This window comes from Rhinopithecus bieti, unplaced genomic scaffold (assembly GCF_001698545.2).
Source record: "Rhinopithecus bieti isolate Rb0 unplaced genomic scaffold, ASM169854v2 scaffold_9919, whole genome shotgun sequence".
NCBI lineage: Eukaryota > Metazoa > Chordata > Mammalia > Primates > Cercopithecidae > Rhinopithecus > Rhinopithecus bieti.
Genome location: NW_016806411.1, coordinates 2,430,532 through 2,436,900, shown reverse-complemented (window position 1 = coordinate 2,436,900; position 6,369 = coordinate 2,430,532). Strand labels below are relative to the sequence as shown.

Sequence of the window (6,369 nt, the reverse complement as noted above, 5' to 3'; positions counted from 1 at the left end):
CCCTCCTTCCCTCTTTCCTTCCTTTCTTCCTTCTTCTCTCCCTCCCTTCCCCTCCCCTTTATCTTCCTCCCCCCTCCCTCCCTCCCTCTCTGTTTCCTTCCTTCCGTCTTTCCTTCCTTTTCTTTCTCTCTCTCTCCTTGCTTCTTTCCCATAATAAAGAGAACTTTCTGATGCCCTTTTTATTATCTTCTTTAAAAAATAGTTGTGCCCCTTTTAAGGTATAATCTCAGTAAAAACTTAAAAAGGGATAGACACTCCTTCTTTGGTACCTAAATTATTCGATGCCTCAGTATGGTCACTGTCATAGCAAGCAGTGGAGAATTAAATAAGAAGGTCAAAGTGATCACATTTCTATGAAAACTTCCACAGTAATAAAGACCAGTGCAGAAAACAAAACAAAACAAAAACACTGAGCCAGAATCTGTGTAATGTTAGTTGAGTTGCCTCTGTGGGGAATATTGAAGCTTTTCTGTGCCCTTAGTTGGGGTCCAAGTGTAGTACAACAGTCTCTTGCAGTTGTAGCTTGCAGATGGTACAAAAGTGGGGTGGGGAGCCTTATTGCAAGGAGCTCTCTGTCCTGGGCATCATGGTCACTGAGACTTAAACACTGGGCCATTAGAGGGGGGTGTTTATTTTTTAAGAGTTAAGATGTCTTTTTCTTGTGGTCAACTAAAGTGCTCAGTAACCCAAATTTTAGCCCAGAGTACATGAGGCATTTTATGAATGTGAGTTGATGAGTTAGGTTAAAAAACAAGCAAACAAACGAAAACCAATAAATTTAAGTTCTCTATTTCTTTGGCTAGTTTGTGTTTGTTATATCCTTACTCAGGTTTGGATTGCATGGTTTTTCATAAACTCTCATATTTTATTAAAATTACAGCAATGATAAAAAATTACAAACTGATACCTCTTTGCAAAACACAGGAAGAATTCTCTGGACCAGTTCCCTTGCCTGAAATTTTGTTCTGTGCTTAACCTGTAAGATTACCTTATGAAGAAAGTACATATGTAACTATACATAGTCTCTTAAATTTAAGTTGCATTGTCAAATCCTTGCCTGATACAGTACAGAGTGTCTGGTTCCCCAGAGCCCCTAAATCCACGTCAGGTTTTCACTACTAAGTTGGTTTTGTTGGCCCAAATAGCTAGAGAACACATAGCGACAGTTATAACCTAAAAAGAACAATACTGCAGATGAAAAGCTTAGGAAACCTAGACACGTCCAGGAGCTCTGGTTTTTCTTGGTTTGTTTCTGGGGAAGTTTTTCCTAAAGTGGGTGGGACAGTGTGGCGTCGCTCTGGTTGGGTGTTGCTGCTTACCAAAGGGTCTGGCTCCCTCCTGTGGCCAAATACGAACACATCATCTCATCAATCTCGCTAGGCTACACGTAACTCCGCGCTTGCTTTCTTCCCCCCTCACATCTCAAGACCATCAGTGTCAGCATCAGTTAATTCGTCTTACAAGCTGTGAAGTTTATGCCCTCGGGTAAAGCAAGCTCCCCTGTGAAACATAAAGCAGCAGGATTGGCCTGAACGTTAGAAAGACTCTGCAGACATTGATTTAGGGAAAAAGGTAACTGGCCTGGAGTCTCATCTTTCAGCCAAACATAATTTTATATTTCTGGCAACAGAAGCTGGTATCTGTCTGTGTAATACAAATTAACTGAGTATCTACTGGATGAAGTTCTGAATTAGTGGTTGGGAGAGGGTTTAGCAGACAGAAGTTATAAAACATAAACAACATTAATTTAAATATGATATTTTCTTAATAAAAATGGACACTAAATGTAATCAGTGTATAAATGGTCAACCTATTGAAACTAATTATACTTGCTGTATTTCCCCTGCCGTCCGTACTAGTGAAGTTGTTGTGGGGAAAATAAGTAAAACAAAGCTCAGGGGATTCAGAGCAGTAGTGGTCAAGTCACAAGTGGTCAAGTCCCTTCTTGAATGGGGGGCCTGTGAGAGGGGGCCTTCGGTTTTGCAGGCTCCGAGCTTTAGAAAGCTTTCTGCAGAACCTCGACATGTTTTAAAACTGATCCAAGGCTTCCTTCATGATCAGGAGACAAGAGGAAATGGCCCATTCTGTTTCCTGCACGTGGTACTCTGGGATCATGCTTAGGTTCCTATGATGCTACAGGCTAAATAGGATTTTGAGGGGTTGATTGAGCAGTGAAAGATGCATTGGTAGTGCTGCTCCAGAGTTAAATGCTGTCTGTGTTCCGAACAGATGATTTACACAGAATTTTAGCACACAGCCTACTTGCTTAATGTGTGCACTTAATATTTGAAATTATGCCAACGATAAAACATTGGTTTGTGTTCTTCTGAAAGTTCCCCCTACCCACCAAACCTTGGAAATAATATTAAAAAAGCAAAACATATGATATCAATTGCTTTAAATCCTTTGAAGAATCCAATAATTATGTATTTTGTATCTTCATACATTAAAGTTAATAGTAAGGATTACTACAGCTCTTTATAAATTGTTAGCTTGTGCATGTGATTTTTAAATGCTCTTATCCGTGTACATGTTGTATTTCTGTTGACAATTTTTAATGGATACCAGAGTTATTAAAAGATGCACACTCTGCTAAAGTTGCAAGGACATTTTAATTTGTGATGGTAACTTTTTTTCAGATAATGATATTTTACCAAATAGGATATGACTCTTGTTGGATTTGTCGATTACATGCTGAATTAGGTGAAAATTTTCACATATCAAGAGCAAAGTACTAAATTATTCCTTTAAAAATTACAGTAGCCTTCCCTGGTAGGGTTAATAGGAGTATTTGGGTTGGGGAAATATTGCAATTCCAATGATGGAATACTTATGTACTATATTACCAAATCTCATTACCTTGGAATATAACCTGAATTATATTTGAGTTATCCTTGGCGGGTGTTGTTTTGTATCACCAGAAAGAAAAACTTAAAGATGAACTCTAGTATAACCTGGAACTAGATACCGGATCACATGTCAGCTAGAGATGATCAATGTCTATTTCACTTGCAGTTCATTTACATGGAACTTTATGATTACTAGCTATGGATAACAGTATGACTCTTTTGACATTCATATCGCCAGCCCACTATTGAACATTTCTAGGTTTTAGATAGTTCAAAATTCAGATATAAAAAGGAAATGCTCATGGTGAGCAACTGGTCCTATCCACCTGCTTTCCATTTATTCTTTTTTATTCCTGTTCATAGGCAACATTGTGTCACTCATTACCATTTGATAAAGGTAATGAAATAAGTAATTGCCGCATTTTGAGGGTATGGATTTGCACTTGATGGATATTCATCAAATGGCTGAGACAACGTGCTTTCCTTCCTTTTCCTTCCTTCATTCCTTTCTTTTTCCTCCCACCTCATTCCTCCTTTCCTTTAATATACTTTAAAAACAGTCCATGTGCCTGCTCCAGAACAATTGCCAAACGATGAATTTGTCAATGACCAAGTTGTTGAATTAGTTTTTTCTTTTATTTATTTAGTTTTAGTTGACTGGCTTTGTTTTGTCTTCATGAGAAAGAAGCTTTCGTGCTAAGGACTGTTGTGTTTGTCTCTGTTCCTAATTCCTACTTTTGGAAATAAAGATCAAGTAGCAGGGAGAGGGGAGACTTGAGGACATAAAAATCATAAGATCGGAATGTTTTTGAGCATGCAGAATTCTTATGACTATATTTAACATTAATATATTTGTAATACAGGGGAGAATATATAAGAATTTGGCCGGGTATGGTAGCTTACGCCTATAATCCCAGCACTTTGGGAGGCCGAGATGGGTGCATCACCTGAGGTCAGGAGTTCGAGACCAACCTGACCAACATGGCAAAACCCCATCTCAACAAAAAATACAAAAATTACCCGGGCGCAGTGGCGCATGCCTGCAGTCCCAGCTACTCGGGAGGCTGAGACGGGAGAGTCTCTTGAACCCAGGAGATGGAGATTGCAGTGAGCCAAGATTGCACCACTGCACTCCAACCTGGATGACGGAGCAAGACTCTGTCTCAAAAAACAAACAAGCAAACAAAATTCTCCATAGTCCAGAACACATTTGAATATATGTACCAATTTTGGTGTTAGAGGGAGGCTAACTGCTAACTGTAAGAAGTACTCCCGCAATTTTGGTGGCTTTATATTTTAAAACTTTATTTCTCACCTACTTAAAAGTCTGGATTTTTTAGATGGTGACACATTTCTCCACATTATGAATCAAGGGTCCAGACTCGTTCCACATTGCAGCTCTGTCATCTCCTAAGCCTTCTGCATTCGGTCAGTGGAAGAGGGATGAGACTAGTAAGAAGACGTGTCAGCTTCTTAGAGGTCTTGTTCCCCAAATCACACATTCACTCTGCTCACATTCCATTGCAAGAACTCATCACATGGCCACAAGTAACTGCAAGGAATCATGGGAAATGTAGTTTAGCATATGGTTCGGGAGAAGAGAAAATAAATTTTGGCCTACAGCTAGCAGTCCTGCCATAAATATTTAAGAATTCTTTAATAATATATTATTTATGACCAGGGCCACTCTTAGCTTATAGAGTACCTTTGCACAAAGGAGAAAAAAGGATATAGCCTTGCAGGAGCAAGGTACAGTGAATACAGCACTCTTAAGTGGGGTATTCATGTGCAAGGCATGCCTTGCGCAATGGTACAGGATGACCCTGCTTATAACTTGTCAATGAATGATTTCTTCTTATAAATATATTCTTCTCATGAATAAGAAGGGAATTCAGGCAAAGGAAAACTGAACTTACCCTATAATGGTATTATAAAGACAAAATAAAAATGGAAATAACTAAAACTAATGGGTTAAAAGAAACAAGTGCATTTTGTAAACTGGTTGGGTAGTGTATTAGTCAGGGTTCTCTAGAAGGACAGAACTAATGGGGTAGATGTATATATAAAGGGGAGTTTATTAAGGAGTATTGACTCACACGATCACAAGGTGAGGTCTCATAATTGGCCGTCTGCAAGCTGAGGAGCAAGGAAGCCAAAGTCCCAAAGCTGAAGAACCTGGACTCTGATGTTCGAGGGCAGAAAGCATCCAGCATGGGAGAAAGATGTAGGCTGGAAGGCTAACCCAGTCTAGTCTTTTCACATCCTTCTGCCTGCTTTTATTCTGGCCGCGCTGGCAGCTGATTAGTTGGTGCCCACCCAGATTAAGAGTGAGTCTGCCTTTCCCAGTCCACTGACTCAAATGTTAATCTCCTTTGGCAACACCCTCACAGACATACTCGGCAACAATACTTTGCATCATTTCAATCCAATCAAGTTGACACTCAATATTAACCATCACAGGTAGTGAATTGACTTTTGGCAAACTGTTTTACAGCAGTTTGGCCTAATTCTATATTTGAATGGCCACTGTACTAGGTGCTGGGGTCAAAAAGGCAAGTGTGATTTGGTCCAGGCTCTCCAAACTCTTTTTGGATGGGAGAAGTAAACAAAAAATTCAGTGAATCATAAAATGCGGAATGTATGAGCGCTTACAGTTTTCTGTCTGAAGAAGTCACTGTGGAAGCCCAAAGGAAGAAGTAGTTAATTCTATCTGCTGCAGGGATAGGGGTTCATGTGGGGTGAAACTCGAAAGAGTGTTATTAAAGGAGCTTAATTTCCAGGGGAATGGCATAGGAAGAAGCCTGATTAAAGGTTTGGTGGTATAAGACAACATGCCATATTCAGGAAGCTGTAAGTAATTCAGTATGGATGTAAAGGGGCTTGCGGACCATTAAGAGAAGGTAGGTTGGTCAGATTTTAGCCAGGGGATATTAGTAGGGTCAGGTAAAGGAGGGTCTGGTGAGACTGGCTAAGGAGTTTGGATTTTATCCTGAGGATAATGGAAAGCCCTTGAAAGGCATGGCATGATCAAATACACAATGTTTTAGAAAGAACTCTCTGGTGACTGTATAGGGATGTAGGTAGAGGTGAGGCTCAAGACAGAGGAAACCGTGAGATGAGACTTGCAATAATGTGCCGAAGTGGTGGCACACCAATGTCATAGGCAAGAGTGAGGAGAGCCTGAGGGAGAGAGGAGAGCCCAAGATGAGTCCAAGATTTCTACCTGGGGGCTGGCTGTGTGCGTGCTGGTGCCATTCACTGAGAACACAGTGGAAAGCTCGCAGGAGGGTTAATAGACCTGCTAAAAGTTTGAGGAGTCCCATGTAAAAGTGTAATTACAACAGTAGCATGTAGCTCATTGTATATATTTTGTGTATGTTTAAAACGTATTGATGTATCTATTTATAGATATATTAGGGTATAATTGACATATATATACATATATATATATATATATTTTTTTTTTTTTTTTTTTAGACAAGGGCTTTCCCTTTTTCCCGGGGGGGGGGGGCGGGGGGGG

General features: G+C 39.9%; 1 protein-coding gene across 1 annotated transcript in view; it reads left to right on the top strand.

Annotated features, from left to right (window-relative positions):
* IL26 (interleukin 26) overlaps positions 1-6,369 on the top strand; it is a 31,091-nt gene that overhangs the window by 1,316 nt on the left and 23,406 nt on the right. The window lies entirely within an intron of this gene.